This window comes from Talpa europaea (genome assembly GCF_964194135.1).
Source record: "Talpa europaea genome assembly, chromosome: 7".
NCBI classification, from domain to species: Eukaryota; Metazoa; Chordata; class Mammalia; order Eulipotyphla; family Talpidae; genus Talpa; species Talpa europaea.
In genome coordinates this window covers 74,149,926-74,172,203 of record NC_140074.1, presented here as the reverse complement: position 1 = coordinate 74,172,203, position 22,278 = coordinate 74,149,926, and the positions used below count along the sequence as shown (strand labels likewise).

At 45.8% G+C, this 22,278-nt stretch overlaps 1 pseudogene across 1 annotated transcript; it reads right to left on the bottom strand.

The window, feature by feature from the left end:
- Positions 1-413: 413 nt before the first annotated feature.
- Positions 414-20,643, bottom strand: LOC311172694 (general transcription and DNA repair factor IIH helicase/translocase subunit XPB-like; annotated as a pseudogene). The gene is made up of 9 exons: positions 20,639-20,643; positions 20,161-20,297; positions 19,116-19,300; positions 15,877-16,079; positions 10,004-10,100; positions 8,247-8,370; positions 5,442-5,559; positions 2,265-2,417; positions 414-545 (listed from the first exon to the last, which is right to left on the bottom strand). The product of its transcript is annotated as a general transcription and DNA repair factor IIH helicase/translocase subunit XPB-like (transcript).
- Between the last annotated feature and the right edge of the window lie 1,635 nt (positions 20,644-22,278).

Genomic DNA, 22,278 nt, shown 5'->3' with positions numbered 1-22,278 from the left:
CTTTTGTGCTTGCTACAAAGTGGGGCCTTGATGAAGCTTTGTCATCTACACCTAACTCATGCCTATGACAAGACCTAAGATCTAAAATGCGGTTCAGTGTTCTATTTCTATTTATTCAGGAGAACATTTATATACAAATACTATAAATTTTTATATACAGAAATAACCCCTTCTTCAACAAGTGTGAAAAGACCAAAAAAAATAGTCCCTTACCCCCTCACCTTTTTTAAATCTAGATGACCCATGAAGACAGACTCAAACTCCGGGTGTACTTTCTTCACTGCAGACACCAGATACTGAATCTAGACCTGTCTGGGCGGTGCTCAAAGGAAGAACTTGGATGTGGGAAGTGAAAATCCCTTTCCCAAGTTGGTGCCCAGAACCATGACTTCACCTGCCTGGCCTCATGGGTGTCATTTCCTGAAGCGCTTGAAAAGCAGGTGCACATGCTTAGTGGAAGCCTTGTTCCGTGATGAGTGGTACTCCATGTACACTGTGTCATCAGCCCCCGACATGGAGCTCATGGTGCCAAAGCGCCGAGACACCTGTGGGAGGACCCAGCCCACTGTCAGTTTCCAAGAGGAAAGAAACTCTTTTTATAGTATTTATAAGTTTTATAACATTTACAAGTTTAATAAACTACATTTTAAGAACATTTACTGACCTTTTACTATGTTCCAGGTATCACGTTAAGCAGTCTACACATATTAACTCTTCTAATCCTCACAATAATTCTCATCTTAACAAGGAGGAAACTGAGGCACAGAAAGATTAAGTAACTAATACAAGAGCACAAAGCTATTAAAGACCTGGGCCTTGAACCCAGGCAGTAGAGCTTCAGATTCCGTTTTTAACTATAGTACTACCCGGCCTCTCCAGGTAGTACTGAACAGCATTTTTAATAGTCTCTCAAAATGTCCCTCGACTCCATCATAAGGCTTTGAATCAACTGGAGAGCAGAAAGTCCTGGATATGGATCTTGACCCTGCCTCTCACTGGGTGACCTTGGTAAATACCGTCTGCCTGTACCTTAATGAACTCATCTGTAAAAGGGTTATCCCCCAACGTAGGTGGCCCACAGTGCACACATCAGGTTCTGACTTGGAGCCAGGCATTACAGTGCACTGGTCACAAGGAAGGATGGAGCAGGCACTGGGAAAGACTTTAAGAGCTTGGCCCCAGCAGAGGGACTGACCAGAAGTCAGTCAGAGACAGAAAGGTTCCCTGGGATTTCTTTGAAGACTGTCCAGAGGGCGATCCAGCTGCCCACCCACTCAGGGGAAGAAAAGCCTCCAGCTGGAGAGCGAGGACCTGTCCTGGTGACACTTCTTCCTTCTCTCCCCGTTACAGTCATTGCCCCCTTCTTGGCTCAAACATCAATTTAGTTTCAAAAGGACCTGCCTAAACTGTGCTTGTCTCTCTGAATGGACCTGAGATAACTGCCTATGATTTTTAATTATCACATGTTACATGTTGTATTTGCCTGTATGTTGGAAAAGGCAACTGAGAGAATGGACTGTCTTTGACCAGGAGCTGGAAGCAGGCAAGTGGAGTCTCCTTTGTCTCCACTGTCTTTACAATGTACATTCCTTTGCCTTCCCCTCTCCAAGAAACTCCTCCCAGGACACAGCCTTGAGGTAGTGATGCTGAGACCATCCAGGTGGTGTACTTGACTAAACCCAGTTAAAGTCTCTATGTAAGCCTTGAGATTTGGGAGGTGGGGGTGGAAAACGTGTTTTGCAGCCATCCAAATCAAATCACTTAAGTCAGTTTCCTTGGTTATGAAAACTACCACTAACACTCTGGAGAGGCTGGCCCTTTTCATCAGTCTCTCCCTACCCTCCTTGTACAGGGCCTGGTTTCACATCATGCCTGGAATTCTCCCAAGGTTGTGACCTAACACCAGCATACAGTAGGTATTCGCTAAGTATCTACAGAATACTTAGTGAGAACTCTAAATTTTCCCCCAAAAGCATTGAATCTGCAAAATGAGTTGAGCCTCAGATCTCTATTACAAGTTGGAAAATTCAGTTCTATTACTGAGGACAAAATCAGAGTTCAACGAACCAACTTGCCAAAGGCCCCAGTCCCGTCATATTCCAACCCAAAGCCACCCTTATGAAAGCCTGGGGTCATATTTGCTTCCATTATTCGCTCTTCAAAAGACTGCACAAGCACATACAATGTAATGTGCCTGTGTGTGTGTGTGTCTAAGAATTCTGTCCCTTAGGAGTAAGACACTGGAGCCTCACCCACTCACTCACCTGGCTGGATCTGGAACTAAATTCTCCTGCCACCATCTCTTCCTCAACATCCAGGTCTGTGGCTGCCAAGACTTTTTGTAAAAGCTGCTGTTGCTCTTCTTTTGTTGAGAATGCCAATTCTTCCTCCTCCATGCCAGCAAGCTTTGTGATCACCTACAAAGTCAAAACCAGCAGGCTGAGTCCACTTTTGTTTGCACTCTTCTGGCTCAGCCTTCTCCTGGGTTGGCATGCTAGGATCACTTCCTTCCTATAGGCAAAGCTGGGCAGGTGGCTAGCAAGGGAGAGCTCTGACTGGGCATTCCAGAGACCAGCTCCAGCAACTTCCGTTAACAGGAAGCTTAAGAGGTAACTGCAAAGCAAATAGAGAGAAATTGGCTTCCAACACAGAGCAGCCAAATAATCACTTACAGAAAACAAAGAAAAATATTAGCAATTTTAAAACGCCCATCCTGGTAGTTCCCCATCTTGTACTAGGTAAGGAAGGGAGCAAATACTCAGGGGCAGTTTCCGCTCTCTGAGGACTTTCAACCTCCCGAGTTTGGTGCCCAGAGCTTCAAGCAGCAGGGAGCACTCGCACATGACAAGCTGTCAAGAATGGAGTCACAAGAGCAAGATACAACACAACCGAGACTTCTTTGGAGACAACTTAGAAGAAAGCCTACCTGTCCCTCAGAAAACTGGAATGGAATGCTTAAGGTGGACTTCTTTTCCCTCTGGTTTTTCCTCAAGATTTTACCACCACCACCACCCCCCGTCCCTTGTGTCCTCCTGTCCCTTTCCCTCCCTCTCAACTGCAGAAGGTTTACTGATGTCTATTATTTCTTTAAGTATTTCACAGTTGAACTTTGTTTTGTGAATGTCTAATACTTTGTTTTCACCCTTCTCCTTTACTATGCTGCACAGAACTCTCTCAAATTCCCTCCATCCTTTCTTACGGCAATGTACTACTGCATGGCGTGTGCACCGCATCTTCTCGGGACAGGGTTTCTATGCCTTTCTCTTTCACTTCCCCTTCCGGGAGCCCTGGCACACAGATACTATTTCTTTTTAAGTTGTCCCAGAAAGCTTACCCTGTTTTCATTTCCTCACTCCTTTTTCACTCTATCGAGTTCTTGTGTCCTCCAACACTGTGTTTTCAAGCTCATCAATCCTTTCTGTTGCTTCTGTTGGCTGGTGAGGCCCTGAATTGTATTTTTAAAATCAGCTATCGTGTTTCTTTTTTTTTTTATGAATTCTATTTTTTTTTAAGATTTTATTTATTTATTTATTTTATTTATACAAGCACTGGGTACAGTCAGAAGCGCGGGAGGGTGAGAGAATTCACCAGAGCCAGAGCGGGGAGCAGAGCAGGCAGAAGGACCGAAGTACACTGCTGAGGGGAGCAGCGGGCGGCAGGAGAGGTCTACACGCCTTGTGGGACCCTCCTCCGGTGGCCGGGAGCAGCCGGGATAGAACTGGCGCTGCAGAGGCTGCGGGCAGTTTAGCAACCCAGCGCTCAACCGCTGCGCCACGGAGAGGCCCCTATCGTGTTTCTTAACTCCATTACTTCCGAATGGAGCTGCCTCCTATTTTCATTATCCTTATTCTGGTGTTGTTTTGTACTCTGGGTGTTTGTTTGTTTGTTTGTTTGTTTGTTTGTTTTTAAAGTCCCATCGGCATTGCCAGGACTGTTACCTTGAATTCCCTTTCCATCATGCTCTGCATCTCCACTGAATCAAGGCTCTTGTCAGGGATCTTTCGTTATGGCATTTGGACTGTGTTCTTCTGCCTCCTCATTTTTGATTTTGTATAGGTTTCAGTAGGAACAAACTTCCCACTGCTGTTTTAGTCAGGAGACTGGCACCAGTGAGGGGCAGTAGGTACAGAAGAGCAGTGGGGCGACAGGCATCAAAGGATCACCTCCAGGGGTGACACATTCCTTTGTGGGGGCCGCAGGTGATCTAGATACCCCAGAACAGGCTTCATTAGCCTCTTCATAGGGAATGCAGGTGCTCTGGCCTGAGTCAGGCTACAGTGCTCTGTATGAGCCTTAGATTCAAGTCAGGAGTCCTCACTCTGTTCCCTCATCCCCCAGCTCCCCTGCAATGCACCATCCATCCTGACTACCACTGACACACCCCCTTGTTCAATGCAGTACCAGACCTTAGGAGCCCAGATGTTGGCAAGTATCTGAATCAACAACTGTAGGGTGCTGCACAGGAGCTACTTCCGTAGCTCTTGGGGATTGTCCCGCCCTGTTATCACTCTAAACAGGGCTCACGTGAGGTTTTTCCTACCCCTTTCCGTTGGGCCAATGCTCTTATTGTCTATGATGCTAGTCAGTTTTTCTCTCAGAGGTCTTCTGGGTTCGTTTTACATCAGTTTTGCTGTCCTCATTTGAAGAAGGCAAGCCCAACACCTTCACTCTGCCACCCTCTTGCCAGACTCCCCTCATAATTTTAATTAAAGAAAGCTCCTAGCAGTAAGGAACTAGGCAGAGTTCTCCAGGTGGCCACATTCAGAAGGACAAATATAGGACACATCTGTCTTGGCTTGATCACCCTCCTGGAATGCCAGGATGATGATTCTGGGAACTCCAATCCTGCCACTTCCAGAAATCACCACTGGAGGCATGGAAGGAAAAGGGGAGTACACGCTGGGTGCTGTTTTTGTCGAGTACACATTTTGGAGAATCCAGAGCTATTCCTAACTCAGTGCTTCTCTTGCACTGACTGTCCCAGGAATCGGGAGGTCAGCATCAGAGCTCCAGTGCCTGCCTGAGCTCTGATGCTGCTGTCAGCACATGCCTTTGATAAAGAGATAGAAAGGTCACAATGCAAATCTTTCAAAAATCCGTCCTACTGCAAAAAAAGTATGAAAAGTGTTACTGTTTCCGGCTAAAAGCAGTTTCCTGCTTCTGGCACCCTCTAGAAAGGTCAAGAAGCAGAAATTCCACGCCTTGTGCTTCTAAGGTCCCATTCTCTGACTATTCACTCTGAGAAGCTGGGGGCAGGCAGGGGTCCTGCATGATACTGTCCCTCAAACCTCCCTACTACCGGCACCACCACACATCAGTTTTTGCAAAGTCTCCAGTGTCTGCCTGAGCTCTGTCCCATGCCGGTGGCCCCCACTTCTGGAGGCCTGGGTACAAAATAAGCCTTGGCTCCTCTCTGACAAGAGACCAAAATGGATCCATACCTTAAAGCTACACCCCTGATCTACCAAGAATCTCTGACGCTTAGTTGAGTAAGCCATCTCCTGTGTATCCTGGGACACCAGTGAGTAAAAGAAGCTTTGTATTCCTCTGCAACCATCCCTGGAGAAGAGGCAGGAAACAGGGTATCAGCTGTTGTTAAGGTAGAAAGTAAAGGCAAAAGACACGTCTTGCAGTTGGAGAGTTTTGTGTCAGGGAGTGATCATCCTAACCCTGCATGAGGACATCATCAAAATTAAGTACTTCAGTGCTTCAAAGGACACCATCAAGAAAATGAAAAGACCATAGATTGGAGAAAAATATACAAGGCATACTTCTGATAAGGGATGTTTATTTGTAAAAAAATTATTACATTCCCAGGGAAAATGGAACAAAATGGTCACTAGTTCTGACATCCAGGAAATTTGGGTTTAAATACTAGTCCTGCAGCTTAATAAACCTGTATATTTCAACTAGTGAAGACAAATAACACAAACATAAGAAGACCAAAGGATCTGAGCAAATGTTTCTCCAAAGCAAATATAAAAATCAACAGTAAGGACAAAGAGTTCCACATCAATAAGCAGGGAAATATAAACCAAAACCGCAACAAGACACGACCTGGCACCCACTAGGATGGCTACAATAAAGACAGATTACTATAAGTGTCAAGAATGTGGAAAAATTGGAAGCCTCATAATAGATTACTGGTGAGCATGTGAAATGGTGCAGCAGCTTTAAAAACAGTCTGGCAGATTCTCTAAATGAAAAATGTAAAGTTACCATGTGAGCTAACAATTCCACTCTTAGACACATACCCAAGAGAACTGAAAGCATATATCCATACAAAATTTTCATAACAGCATTATTCCATGAGCCCTAAAAATGGAAACAATTCAATGTCCATCAACAGATGAATGGGTAGTGTTATGTCCATGCAGTAGAATTATTATTCAGCATTAAAAAAGAACAACAATCCTTTTGTATAATCCTTTTGAAAACATGTACACTAAATAAAAAAGCCACTCATAAAATGCCCAAATTATATAATTCGATACATATGAAATGTCTAGAACAGTCATGTTTATAACAATAAAAGTAGACTTGTGTCTACCTGGCGTTGCAGACTAGGAGGCAACAGAAAAATGAGAGTTACTGTTAATGGCTAAGGATTTCTTTATTGTGATAATGACAATATTCTAAACACAGATTTGGTTATGATTATACAAATTTGTGAATATACTAAAAACTACTGAATTATATACTTTAAATGGATCAGTTGTATGGTATGTGAATTATATCTCAATAAAGGGGCTTAAAGAAAAAAAAACATGGGCCAGTGGCTCAGCGGTTGAGCGCTGGGCTGCGAGGCTGCCCGCAGCCTCTGTAGCACTGGTTCGATCCCTGGCCACCAGCAAGGGTCCCACATGGCACACAGACCTCTCCTGCCATGCCCACTGCTCCCCTCAGCAGTGCATTTCATCAGTCTGCCTGCTCTGCTCCCCGCTCTGGCTCTGGTGAATTCTCTCACCCTCCTGCACTTCTGACTGTACCCAGCGCTTGTATAAATAAATGAATAAATATTAAAGAAAAAAAGAAAAAAATCCCCAAGAAATTCTAGAATAAGAGAATTCTAGAAGAGCATTATCACAGAAACTAGGACAGGAAATATACCTGTAAAACCTAATCCTTCTGGAAAATCTGAATAGTTCTGTTTCACCGTTCAAATGTTAGTAGGTTAAGTATCTGTGTACTGCCTCTGGATCCAACTGTTTCTTAGTCTTATAGGAGCTCAGAGATGCAAAGAAAGCAACAAAATAGCTTATAATAAAGACAAAACTTTAATTAAATCCAAAGAAGCTTTCAAATTAGGTTTTCTTTTTCTTATGATGAAAAGAATAAGTAATGAATAGCATCATGTACACTTATCAGATTATATTCTTGTCAGTTTAGAAAAGCTACAATTTCCCCAACAGCCTACTATATTCTGTTGTGTAAGTCTTTTTCCTGCAAGATAGTACTGCTGTTCCTACTCTGGATGGCAAAGCAAATGTTCAGCAGGGAGATTCAACTGCCCAAGGTGGCATGGCTGATCTGATGTCCAAGTCCATGCTATTTCTATCAAAATGCCTGGTCTCTAACAACCAATCAGGTGCCTCTTAAGCATACTTGAATATAGCATAATTCCAACAGATGTCCACTAACCCTGTCCTCTTCAAACACTCTTGCAATCCACGTGCTAAGGTAAGCGAATTCCTTGAGGACAGGATCTGTGTCCCTGTCATAGGACTTGAGCCATGGCCATCTCAGTAGCAATGCCAGTTCCTACCACAGCCCCATGATAGGGGCTCAGGCTCTTTTACCACAGGTGTCAAGCAGATGCCTTCCCTGTTGTGTTCTCGATCACTGAGCTCGTACTGCTGCAGGCTACCATCCAGGGCAGCATTCTGCAAGGTTCCAAGTGAGGTGTCAGTCTGCTGGCTCCCTACGCTACACCTACCAAGACCTTCCCTTACTCCTGAGTCGAGGCCAGGAGACAGTTTTGTCCTCCCTTCTATTTCTGCAACATTAAGCACTGATTCCTGGCACCTCCTGTCGACCAACACAACTGTTCAGGTTAAAGGACATCTGTGTGAATTCCAAACAGCTGCCAGAATAACCACTCATGGAGTCACCCGGTGGACCTGAGAAGTAACCAGGGGCAGGAAGACCTTGCTCCTTGCAGGCCACCTCACCCCAGAACACAAGCTTGCCATAAGAACACAAGCAGCCTGTCTGAAAGACCTCCCAGGCCAAAGGGATATGACCACCATTAGATTTTTTCACTTGGAGCACTCACCCAAGCCTCTGCGCCTCCTGCCGCCGGGAGCCACCATGAGATGTTATCTGAATGAGGACATTTGCTTCTGGCAGATCAAACGACGTGTCACCCACCTACAGAAATACAGCAGTGAGTGTATGGGAAGGTTTTCATATATGGAAAAAAAAAGAGAAAAAAAATCAGCCGGCCTCAAGTTTAAATAAATAATACAGGAAAACAATGACTACCCTCCTCTCTTTGGGTACTTTGGATGCAGGGAGGCCTGCAGAACCTGTAACGACCTCTCCTGAGAGCTGTCCTAAGGAAGCCCTAGGACTCCTGGTCAGCAACCCACATCCAGTGATCCTATCAACAGAGCCTCTTTATGAGAGATTCTCATTTCTTGTTACAGATAGAGGTCTGTACAAAATCGCCCATACTCTTAAGTGGTGACTACTAAGAACAGCGGCACATGAAGGACAAATGGTCTGGTGGAGTGTAGGGCAGGAATGACCACTGAGCAGGTTTTCTGATCCCATGCAGACTGGGTAAAGGAGGAGTCAGAGTCCTCAGTGGTTTTCTGCAGGTCTTTATTGGGATTTAGTGGGTACAGGGCAGGCAGGAGGGCTGGGGGGCCGGGAGACTGGCAGTTCTCCCAGCCCCCAGCAAATCTTCACTCTATCTGGGCTCTCTGGCATTCGCTCTGCTTCTGCTTCTCTTGCTTCTCTCTCAGCTTCTCTTTCGGCTTCTCTTCCGCTTCTGCTGGCGTCCCAGTGATGCCGCTCTTAAAAGCCCAATCGAATCCCATCTACCTATGCCCACACCCTACTCCAGGTGCCCGCCATCAGGCATGCATTCAGGACCGCAGGGTTCTGTCATCTATCCTAATGGCGGGAGGGCAGAAAAGCCTGATACCTTTTATCTTACCCTACATGGAGAGACTGCTGGCACTGGATTCTGCCTCAGAAAAGCCAATTTAGCTGGTGAGTTCCTACTATCAAGGTTTCCAGTCACAGACACCAAATTTAGTGCTTTATGACACTTCATAGGTAAATCTTCCTTTGGACTTTGGGTTTATACAAACATGAATGTTTGAAATTGCTGGGCCATCGCTTCTAAGTGCAGATCAAAATCATCACTGAGTGGGCCTCCCTGGTGGCACAGGCGGTTGAGCACAGCGCTGTGAAGCTGCCCGCAGCTTCCACAGTGCCAGTTGCATCCCTGCCAGCTGCAGAACAACCCACATGATGCAGCAGACCTCTCCTGTTGCACCCGCTGCTCCCCTCAGCAGTGTATTTCGGTCATTCTGCCTGTTCTGTTCTCCACTCTGTCTTTGGTGAATTCTCTCATCCTCCTGCACATCTGGCCTGTACCCCAATTCTTGTATAAATAATTTTTTAAAAAAATCATCACTGAGTGACCTACAGGAGTTTATAATGTGCTCACACCACCCACCACTAAGCACACCAGGAGCAGAACAAAGGCTGCCTGTGACCAAAGGATTCTCCAAGCCCACAAAGAGCACCAAAATTCCTAAATTCCAAAAGTAGACTTTATATATTACCCATAAGACATTAAAAACCAGTATCTGCTGCTTCTACCACCCAATAGGCAACTTCCCTGTGCCCCAGACATAAGACATGTGTGAATAAAAACTGATGTGTGGCGTTCCTACAACAAAATACCAACTCACTGTCCAGAATCATACAGTGTCCCGCAGACCATGGGCTTCCGAGGGCCTCACCACACCCTGCATGCCACACATACCTTGGATATGAAGATGGTGTTGATTTTGGGATTGTGCTTGAAATTCTGGAGAATACGCATCCTTTCTCCCTGAGATGTAGGGCCATAGATATAGGGTCTAGAAAGGAGCAAAGCAGTGATAGGAAAACCACAGTGTTACTCTGTAAATATCCAGAAATCATGTCAGAGGGGAAGAGAGCTCCTGCAAGAATTTTCTCTTCCAGGCAAGAATATCAGGAGGAGACCTGTAAAAATGAGTCGCTACAGACTCTCCCCCAGCCCCTGCCAAAACACACATGCCGCCCCTTTCCCAGGATCAACTTCAGGTGAGTAGTCCCTTCGGGCTTCCTCCTCTACTTTTGTCTTTGCTTTTGAACCTAACTCATTTCGGTCTCAAGATCTTCTGCTCAAAGATTAATCCCCACATAAGGAGGACCCCCTTCAAGGATTCCTTGAAGCCCCATGGGAGTGGTGAAGAAAACAATGCTATATGCGAACAGAAGTTCAGAAGCAATTATTTCCTAATGACAAAGGCATTCTCCAAGAAAAGGGCAGGACGGAGAAGAGCCCCTTTCAGTCTTTTTCCACTGACCTATTGTCATACTCCACTCCAAAAACTTATCTTTAACTTCCGCTTCTCTGCCAAGGAGCACCACCCTATCTATCTCACTGATTGTAAGCTGTTGGCATCTGGCCATGTCACGCCTCTACTCTTCTCAAGTTATCTGGTGAGCGGTTTCCATGTCTTCCCAAGGAGCAGTAGTATGAGTGACGAGAATAAGAATGAGGACAGCTCCCAGGTACACAGGACCCACCCACATGAAGCACCGAGGTGGATACTACAGTGGGGGTTTAAAAAAAAAAAAAAACGGGCCTCCCAGGTGGCGCAGCGGTTGAGCGCTGGGTTGCGAAGCTGCCCGCAGCCTCTGCGGCGCTGGTTCGATCCCCGGCTGCTCCCTGGCCGCCGGAGGAGGGTCCCACATGGCGCGCAGACCTCTCCTGCCGCCCGCTGCTCCCCTCAGCAGTGTACTTCGGTCCTTCTGCCTGCTCTGCTCCCCGCTCTGGCTCTGGTGAATTCTCTCACCCTCCCGCGCTTCTGACTGTACCCAGTGCATGTATAAACAAAACAAACAAACAAACAAATAAATAAAATAAAACATGCCTCTAAAAAAAAAAAAAAACCCACCTATTCCCTTCAATGTTCCTTAAAAGGGTAAAAGGTAGTTTCATGTTCCCATTTAATGCACAGGGAGCTGCGGGTCAGGAACCCGAGGAGGCTGCCCCTCAGTGTGGCTGTCCCAAGCTGCTCCAAGGCCATGCCCGGGAGAATCAGGAAGCACCACTCTCGACACTCTACACAGCACTTTGCAACACAGCGCTATCAGCGAGTAACTGCGGAATGGTAATGGGTGTGCCAGAGAAAGCAAAGCCCCTGCCTATGGGGGAGCGAAGCCTGGGTCAGTTGGACACCCCATACTGAAGGCCTCTGGTCACACCAACCACCAGCTGCCTTACTTGTCATCTGGGTGTCCAGCGCACAGCACGAGTGTGACCCTTTCTGTGCATCACGCTGTAAAAACGGCCGGGAAGGCCCAGAGCAGCCTCTCTCCCAACACCCAGGTCTTAGGTGGGTCCTTCCCGCCTCCTCCATCCTCAAGAAAAAGTCCTCACGCATTGGTAAGCTCTCTGTTTCTGAAAGCTCCCCACACGCAAAAAACAAAACAGAAGTATAACCTTCCTTCAGAAAGAGAACCTAGCATCTGATGAACACCTACCAGATGCCAGACACAAGAATTCTCTGCGGTGGTTAAGTGCTTCAAGCGAAAGAAGAGCAAAATGAGGTCCAAAGACGTAAACAACTTTCCCTGGGACACACAGCAAAAGAGAGGAGCTGGGACTCAAATACAGTGTGTCTGGCTCCAAGTCTCATGGACTAACAAATTGCTCATAGTATCTCCTGCAAAGTGCTTAGCGACACCTACTCTCCTCATGCAGACTCAAAGACTTCCCGCAGCAGTCCCAAGTTATGGAATAGAGCAATGCCGGAGACACATTTTACAGCAAGAAATCAAGACAGACAAAAGCACTTTGAGCATTTAGAGGATAGAGGTACCAACAACTAAAAGTTGTAGCCATAATTCTATCATCCATGGGGAAGCACAGCCTTGCCCCTCTACTGAGCCAGAAAATCAAAGTCCAAATCAGGCAGATGCTCAGAAAGCCACAACCACAAGCCCCAGGTGTGTTTGCATGTAGGTGTCAATGAGGTTACTCAAGGCAGGCACCAGGGAGAATCTGGAAGGAGGACTAGAATGGGCAGATGAACAGAGAGAAAAGATGGCTATTAAAATGGCAAAGTAAATAATGCATTGTTTTGCTGCCCCTCTCAAGTAGACACTAATGTGATAAAGGACACAAACTCACAGAGTCAAGATAATAGGAGTTGCAAGCTGACCAGGCAGTCTCTCCTCCCACCTGTCATAAGACTCTAGATTCTGAATGTCCCCTATACTTAGAGACCTTAAGAAGAGCTGAGAGCAAAAGCAAATGCTACAAGTGAAGGGTGAAGGAGATTCACTTCTCCCTCCTATACTACATACTGGTAACCAGGAGACCAGACGCTTCCTTCTCTAGAGAAACTGTCAAGCTCAAGAGAAAAGACCTAGAAATAACAGGCATTCAGTAACCTCTAACAAAGTAGATTGGTCCCGGCCCAATCATGCTGTGGTGAGGTCCAGAGGTCAGCAAACCCACCAAGCTATTCAGAGAAACTAATCAGTTTTTCAGTGACAGACTTTTGAACAAGAAGATACAGTTAATACCGAACATCAGAAGAAGTGCTCTGAATACAGAGGAGAAACAATCAAAGTAAAAAAACTTGAAAAGAGAAACTCTTCAGGAACCAAAGAAGGGTCAAAAGCTTTATTAGCCTCAGAGAAGACAATGTACTCATGAAATAAGAATAACTGTCAACAAAGAACTCTTGGAAAGTAGCAAAAGCCTTAACAGATGGATTGGAAGACAAAGGAATAAAAAAGGGGGGAAGAAAGAAAATCAGAATGCTGTTCAGAAGATCTAACACCTGCCCAGTAAGGATGCAAAAGAGAACAAGGAAAACAAAAGCTGAATAACAGGAAATATGAAAGTTCTCAAAAATGAAGGACATGAATTTCTAGATGAAAAGGGTCTATTAAGTGCCCAACATAAGGAAAGAAAAAAGATCGCACTAAACATAATGTTTTGAAATTTCAAAAAAAGGATCCTAAAAGCTTCGTGAGAGAAGGAAAACACATCACCACCACAACAGATCACAACAAGAAGACTCAGGAGGGCACCAGACTTCCAACAGCTGCGCTGGAAGTCCCGAACTGAGTCCTCAAATGTTCTCAGGTGCAAAGTACCCTGCGCGCTTCTCTCAACCCTGAGACGGCCTCATCGCCTACTGCTATGCTGGTCCGCGGCAGTACTGGTCAAGGGTGAGTCTGTAAAGGGTAAAAGGTGTATACGATGTGAAGAGCATCAAGGGTGAGTTTAAATAAAGACATCTATAAGCAAAGTCTTACAAAATGTTCCTCCTACTTAAGTTCTCTCAGGAAAAGGATATGTTCCACTGAAAGGAGTGACAAAGAAATGGAAACTTGAAATATGGAATGGGCTGTAATTCCGGGGAGAGGCACAGGGAATACACAGGGTGATGTCAGAGGGAAGCCCAAAGATGACAGCTGGGTGGCTCTCATCCTCGAGAGCATGCAGGCCAGAGCAGGAGGATGAGGTGCTGGTAGGGATCCCACTAGGGAAAGTAAGAAAAAAGAGAACTGAAAAATTACCTGACAGGGCCGACGCAACTGAGAGGGAGACTACAGCGGTGCGACTGTGGAGAGGAGTAAGTAAGTGTACTGAAAACTCAGCAAAAACAGCGAGAAGGCAATGATTAGCACTAGCAAAAAAAAAAAAAAAAAAACTGTTTACAAAAAAAAAAAAAAAAACCTAAGCATACACTACGTGGTTTGAATCTACATATACACATATATAGATTCAAAATAAGATGGGGAAGGGGGTCGGGGCAGCATACACAAGAGACCTAAATCCTCAACTCCCACAGTAGAGAGCTAATAGGCAATTTCTCCAATTATTCACCAAGAAATTACTATATAAGGTACCTCTTAGAAATATGAAAGTAAATATAGAAAAGAATCAAAAGAGTCTGCCTTTAGGGCCTCCCTGGTGGGGCAAGGGGTTAAGCACCGCACTATGAAGCAGTCCGCAGCCTCTGCAGCACGAGTTCATTCCCCGGCTGGCCAGGGAGCAGCAGACCTCTCCTGTCTCACCCGCTGCTCCCCTCAGCAGTGTATTTCATCAGTCTGCCTGTTCTGTTCCCCGCTCTGTCTCTGGTGGATCCTCTCACCCCTCTCAGACCTCTGGCCTGTACCCCAGCTCTCGTATGCATAAATAAATCTTTTTTTAAAAAGGACCTTACCATCTGCTAACTCACAGTACTTACAGCCCTGCAATCACTAGGAAGAACTTGGCAGAGAATTTGCAATAGCCAGATGTAAAGGGCAAGACTGGACACGGTGCAGGTTTTCTGATTCCATGCAGATGGGGTAAAGGAGGAGTCAGAGTCCTCAGTGGTTTTACAGGCTTTTATTGGGATTACCAGGTACATGGCAGGCAGGGGTCCTCGGGGGCCGGGAGGCTGGCAGTCCTCCCAGCCCCCAGCAAATCCGCACTCTCTCTGGGCTCTCTGGCATTCTCTGCTTCTGCTTCTGCTTCTTTGCTTCTCTCTTGGCTTTTCTTCGGCTTCTGCTGGCGTCCCCGTGACGCCGCCCTTAAAAAAAAGCACAGTCTTAGCCCAGGTGAATCCCATCTACCTATGCCCACACCCTATTCCAGGTGCCCGCCATCAAGCATGCATTCAGGACCGCAAGGATCCATCATCTATCCTGATGGCAGGAGGGAAGAAAAGCCTGACATTTTTCCTTACCCTACACCAGGTCTTAAACAACAGGTACTGGGTGGAGCTATGAGCTGGTGAGGATTCAGATGGGTGTTCCTGAAACGCTTTCTAGATGCTGGATGATATGTGAGATGCTGGCCTAGTCTCCCCTGCCTTCCTGGTCCTTGACCCACACAGTCTAACCCCAACTTCACCCGGAGCATTCACTCGGCCTGAAACTCCAAACACCCTCTCATATCCACCTTGGCTCCTGTAGGGTAAGGTAAAAAGTATCAGGCTTTTCTGCCCTCCCTCCATTAGGCTAGATGACGGAACTCTGCTGTCCTGAATGCATGCCTGATGGCAGCACCTGGAGTAGGGTGTGGGCATATGTAGATGGGACTCACCTGGGCCAAGACTGGGCTTTTAAGGGTGGCATCACGGGGACGTGAGAAGCCAGGAACGAACAGAAACTGAGAGAAGAGGAGAAGCAGAGAGAACACCAGAGAGCCCAGATAGAGTGAGGATTTGCTGGGGGCTGGGAGGACTGCCAGCCTCCCGGCCCCCCAGCAGCCCTGCCTGCCATGTGCCTGGTAAATCCCAGTAAAAGCCTGCAAAGCCATTGAGGGTTCCAGGATTCCTCCTTTAACCCGGCCTGCTGGATCATAGAAAACCTGCCCTGTGTCCATTCCTGCCTCTACAGCTCCCCACCAGAACAGCACAACTCCAGGTCCTGCTCCCCAGGACTGGAATGACCAGGCTCCCTTTTCTGTATGCGCTAACCTCTGAATCCAACCACCTATTCCTGTCTTGCCTGGTTCCTGCGAGTGAGGACACAAAATCAGGCCTTTAGATCCTAAGAAGGTCCTGAGAGGTTTAAGAAACAAAGAGGCACCCTCTGCACTCACTAGGATAAATAAATCAGCTGGAAAACAGGTGCAACTTGTCAATTACTTAGTTGTTCAGCTGAAGGGCGTATTCCCTCAGGGCAAACCCATTATCAGCAAAGACAATAATCTTGTCATTCCTTCTTTCATGAAACTTGATCAGAAACTGGCAGGCTCTAAATTTGTTGGGGTTCATGGTGTACAGCAAGATTCGCTTCTTAGTTTTGATTGCTACATACTCCCGGTAAAACTCAGGAGACATAGGACACCAAACCTGTGATCAATAAAAGTCAGGAGTCAGCCTGCAAGTTTAAACATCACACTATTAGAAACTTCTGAAGACCATTATTTAACAGAATTAGCCTTAAACAAATCCAAACAAATGCATGTGAACTATATCTCAATAAAACTATAGACACAAACACCACAACCCTAATGTTGAACTCAGACACTTTTACAAAGATTTAATTCACTAATGTTCAGGGAATTATTTTCACATAAGTTCCAAGTGAAGAAAATCAGATTCTCAACCAGTCACACAAGCAATCCCATGCATTTAGATCACATCTGCACACCTAAGTCCATACAAAGCACCACTGCAGAGAACTTCCGTGCACATGCGCGTGCACACACTGCCCAGCTGCCTGTTGAGTCAGTCTTGCAATGCCATCTTAGTTGTGATGAACAACACCTAATACCCAGGTGTTGGTTTTTAAATTCCATTCTCAATTAAAAGGGCTCTGTGGAGAAATGGCTAATTCCAGGGCCAGAACAAGTACCAGGTGAGCCAGAAATATCTTGCTGTGCCAGAAAGCAAGGAAGTACTCAAGAAATGATGGGGAAATGCCAAATGAACAGAGAACCAGCTTGAGGTGATCCCACTGGTCACATCTGAGACTATCTGAGCATACAAAAAAGAGTGACAGTAACACTCCATAGGGCTTTCTCTGTGCTAGGGTTGCTGAGAAGTTGAATGTTTGGGTAAATATATTAAAGTGCAATGAGTTGTGAAAGTCTCAGTGCTGTGGACAAACAAAAAGGATCCAGAAAGGACTGAAACAGGCTGTAAAAATCTACCCTTACGGGCTCTGGGTTTTGATTGTGACCAGTGCTACTTCTGTGTGATCATTCCAGACCATTTCTTCAATGTGGAATTAGCTTAAGTTATTAGTGATACCTAATACCATAATGTAAGGTAAGGAAAAAGTCAGGCTTTTCTGCCCTCCCGCCATCAGGATAGATGATGGATCCTTGAGGTCCTGAATGCATGCCTGATGGTGGGCACCTGGAATAGGGTGTGGGCACGGGTAGACGGGATTCACCTGGGCTAAGACTGGGCTTATAAGGCGGTGTCATGGGGACGCCAGCAGAAGCTGAGAAGAAGCCAAGAACAAACGGAAGTTGAGAGAGAAGCAGAGAACGCCGGAGAGCCCAGATAAAGTGAAGACTTGTTGGCAGCCCTCCCAGCCCCCCAGCACCCCTGCCTGCCATGTGCCTGATAAATCTAAATAAAAGACCTTGAAAAGCCACTGAGGACTCTGACTCCTCCATTACCCAGTCTGCTGGATCAGAAAACCTGCTCTGTGGCCATTCCTGACCCTACACATAACCTTTGCTGAGCTCAAATCCACATGTTTTGCTGTTGTTATATTTTCCGGTTTCCTGAAACCACATGACTATAGTTCTTAATTCTTTATAGCAAAAGCAAGTTTTTCACAATACTTAAAATCTTGTATCTCATAGATCTGAAACACAAATGGCCCAAATATAGGAAAAAATACTTAACATTAGTAAACAAAAAGATACCAATTAAGACAAAAGGAATACCACATCACACTTACCAGTTTTTCTGAAACACTATTCCCTTAATACATATTTTGCATGCTGGCAGATTCCCTATCAAGTTCATGACATACTACTATGGGGTCACAGTTCACAGTGAACAATAGGACTTTACAAAAACTCTGACACACACACACAAAAAACCCAAAAATATTTGTAGCAACATTATCATGATAGTAAAAGCAAAAAAGATCTAAGTTTAGGGACAGAATCAGTCAAGGGCTGGGAGTCAGAAATTTGATTCATTGTAAATGAGCATAAGGAAAAGGGGTGGGAATGTTCTAAAACTTGATTGCAGGGCAGCTGCACAGCTGTTTCTATTGACTGAAAGCAGAGAATTCACTTACAACAGGGAAATATTATGAAATTTAAACTAAATCTTCATAAAGGCGTTAACAGAACAACACTGCAACCCAAATGTCTACCATTAGAAATAGCGTTTTTTAACAGTTGTATAATATTCCATTGTAATTTAAACTGTGGTGTATTTGTACAATGGGACACTGCAGAGCAAATCAAAGGAGTGGACTTCAGCTACATGCATCTGTAAAAAAACAACATATGCAAAAAATAAAAATATTGCACAAAAGACAGAAGTCATACAAGAATATATAAAATCTGATTCTATTTACATATATGTAAAGATTCCAAAAAAACAGCTAAAGCTGTTTAGGTCAGGAAATACACACAGGAGGCAAAATAACAAAAAGGCAATAGAATGACAAACTAAGTTCTAAGACAGTGGTTGGAGGGGTGGGAGGGAAGGTGTTCTAGATGGAACAAGGAGCCTCAATGATTCTGACAGGCTCTTTCATAAGATGTGCACTGCTTACAAAGCTGGAACTGAAGGCTAAGGGATTTTTTCCAACAAAGAAAGTTTATATTTCACCAACAGGCTCCTTTCCATCCTTTCAAAACAGAGGCAAAACCTACTTCAGTCTCTAGAAATGGTTTTAATCATTCCTTCTGAGAAGACTTACATTTGAACATATATTTTTTAACATATACCTGTACAGGCAATCATTACAAAACAAAATTGGGAAAAATGTGTTCTTAGAAATAACCTATTCTTGACACCCACACGTAATCACTGAGGGGCATCAAAACCAACAGGCTTTGACTCTAGAGATAGCCTGGATGGTCACACACACAAGACCAACCAAGAACCTCACAGCAGAGAGGGTGGGCGAGAACACCCTGAGGCACTCACTCCGGGAGAAGAGGATGAGAAGACAAATGCACTTTGCAGTTGGGCCAGCCTGGATTAGCGTACTGACTTGCACACACTGACTGGTGCCCCTGGACAAGCAACTCTGGCTCACAAGTCTGTGAGGTGGGGAGGCCCCTGGGAACTGTGTGAGGGGGCAGCAGTCTGCTCTGGCCCTGACCAGTGTACCTGTGCCAGAGGAAGTGACCCGGTCCATTTCCCCTTAACCCTTAGAGACTGTGCCGGGAAGAGGACAGTTACCTCAGGACAATGGACTTTGGCAATGTAGCCGGTGTTTTGTAGTTCCATTCAGTTGGCCTCATAGAGCCTGGGCCCAATCAGAAAATTTAAATCCACAATTTTGTCATCTTCCCAGACGAGAGTTGCAGTCAAACCCAGCTTGCAGTGGGCCTGCACAATGGTGAGCACTCGCCGGAACATCTTGGCTGGGCAAATAATCACACTATTACATTTTCAATGCTCGAGTAACACATACAGTCTTGGACCTTCACTCTCTCTTCACACCACATGGACTAAGCCCCAAGTTTCTGGCCCACAGAAACCTGGCTCTAGATAAGGATGACTAGATGACAATGCTTAACTATCACTTTAGACCCATACAGAAGGATGAAAAGAACAAGAGGTAGAAATGATTTGTGTTTCAAAGACTTTTCAGTACTCCTAACCCAGTTTTCACAGGGTCATCAAAAAATGGACTAAGGGTTAGTTTGACCTGTAATAAGCAGCAAGCTGGAAAAAGGAATTAAATATCATTTCCTAAATGACTATCAGTCAGTGGCGAAGGAGGCTGTGAATATGGACATCCTTCTACCACTCACCTGTCCCTTCACTGACGCCAATGTGGGGCTAACGTGACAGGACCCCTGGCTCTGGTAATTAACCCACTTCTGAGCAGGTTCTCATGAGAGGTCAAGGGAAATCATGTCCTGTCAGGCTCACAGGATCAGCTGTGCTGGGCCAACAGAGACTAAGGAATGAGAACTTTTTCCTATAAAAATATACTGCAAAGCAAAAATCAGAGCCCATTTTTCTATATTAGTGATGGTCACTCGCCCTTTTTAAATCCAAGGTCACTTCTATCATTGGGGACTTTTATCCAGGGCCAGTTTGGTTTCTGTGGTCTGAGCACCCAGAACGGTCCCCTGGTGACCCTCACAGCCCAGCTCCCCATCTTTTGTAGAGATTCTTCCCTTCATTTTCATGACGCTCCAGACACCCCAGGCTGCAGCTCCCCATAGGACAGTGTCACCCACAGTGGGGGGTGCTAGAGGGGGGGCCCTCTCACCCAGCACATAGGGGTCGGTGGCCAGAACACTTGGACAAGCACACGGCCCTGGCAGAGAGGCACGCAGAGTGACAGGCACCCTGTCCTCGGAGGCCAGGAGCTTCCGGTGAGCAGCGTCCAGTCCAGGACCAACAGCGCTGTGAGAGAAAGAGACTGAGGGTCAGAGCGATGATGGGTGTGGGCGCCCCATGTCCTGGCCCCGGGCAGACTCCCAGCAGATCATGGAAGTGACCTGTTGTTCAGTTTTCTCCTCTGGAAGCTGAGAAATGTCATTATTAGTAATGAATATTACTGAAAAGCTTGAATTCATTATCCTCCTATAGTGCACACAGAGCACCTTTACATGACTCTGGAGGCAAAGGGGAAAGTGTGGCTTCTCCTTCCCAGGAGAGAAGCATGTCTCAGGAGGGGGGTCTGTGGATCACTTGCTCCCTCGGGTAGAAGAGCATCTCTAATGGGGCCCTGGAGGTGACCTTACCCCATGTCTGCAGTGTCCAGGTGGGGAGAGGGGTCTCTAGGCATCTCTGCCCTTGATGTCCATCCTCACTGTCTGTGGCTGCAGAGACCTTTTCTGCCTGATGTGAACGCTCACCCTGCAGCTCACAGAATCCTGCTTGTCCTTAGGTCTCTCTCTGGGCTGACAGCCATGGCTGTTTGCCAAAATAAAATCATCATTTCTTTAAAAAATATAAGTTATTGGCTTCACTAGAGAAACTCAAATGTTCCCCTGAGGTTGTTTTAAGCCCAGCTGCTCCCCCCAAACAGGTCTTTGAGTATCTTTCATGGTTTCATTAAAAAATATTTATCAATCTTCTGCAGATCCCCCAGGAGAAAACAGGAGCATGTACATTGACTGTGGACCCTAAGTAGGCCCCTCACATGTTTGCTCACAGGCCTCACCCCAGAGAGCTTCCCCCTGCTCCTGTGCGTGTCCACAGGGTGTCTGTCCTGATATCCTCCCCAACCCATAACAACAGTGTGTTACTTCAGCTCAGCACCCAGGACTACAAGTCGGTGTCCTTTTGATATCAAACATTGTTTCCTCTTTTCCCCTCTGTATTAACAACATTTTAGTGAGGAGATTTGAGGTGCTTCTAGACAAAACAGACATCTTCTGCTACTTGGCCCTTAGATTGAAATACTCATCAGGGTTTAAAGCTTATGGTCAACGGGCCTCCCCTGGTGGCGCAGCTGTTGAGTGCTGGGCTGCGAAGCTGCCCGCAGCCTCTGCAGCACTGGTTCGATCCCCGGGCGCCGGCGAGGGCCCCACATGATGCGCAGACCCCTCCTGCCGCCCGCTGCTCCCCTCAGCAGTGTACCTCTGTCCTTCTGCCTGTTCTGCTCCCCGCTCTGGCTCTGGTGAATCCTCTCACCCTCCCACGCTTCTGAATGTATCCAGTGCTTGCATAAATAAATAAATCTTTAAAAAATAAGCCAGTTGCACTCCCACCAACAGTGCAGTAGAGTTCCTTTTTCTCCACATTCTCGCCAACATTTGTTGTTGCTAGTTTTTTTAATATGTGCCATTCTCACTGGTGTAAGATGGTATCTCATGGTAGTTTTGATTTGCATTTCCCTGATTACAAGTGATGTTGAACACTTTTTCATATGCCTGGTGGCCATTTGCATTTCCTCTTCAGAGAAGTTTCTTTTTAGCTCTTCTGCCCATTTTTTGACTGGATTATTTTCTTTGTTTTTGTTGAGTCTCATCAGCTCTTTGTAGATTTTTGTGATCAGTCCTTTATCATTAGTGTGTGCAACCACTATGGAGAGCTGTGTGATTTCTTGACCTCCTAAACATAGAGCTTCCATATGATCCAGCAAGTCCACTCTTAGGTATTTACCCAAAGGACACAGAAACATCAATTCCAAAGAGCACCTGCACCCCTATGTTTATAGCGGCACTGTTTACAATAGCTAAGCTTTGGAAACAACCCAAATGCCCAAAAATAGATGACTGGATCAAGAGGATGTGGTACATATACACCATGGAATATTACTCGGCATTCAAAAAAGATAAACACATGCAATTTGCAGCAACATGGATGGTGCTGGAAGGGATCATGCTCAGTGAAATAAGCCAGAAAGAAAAAGAAAAATACCGGATGGTCTCACTCA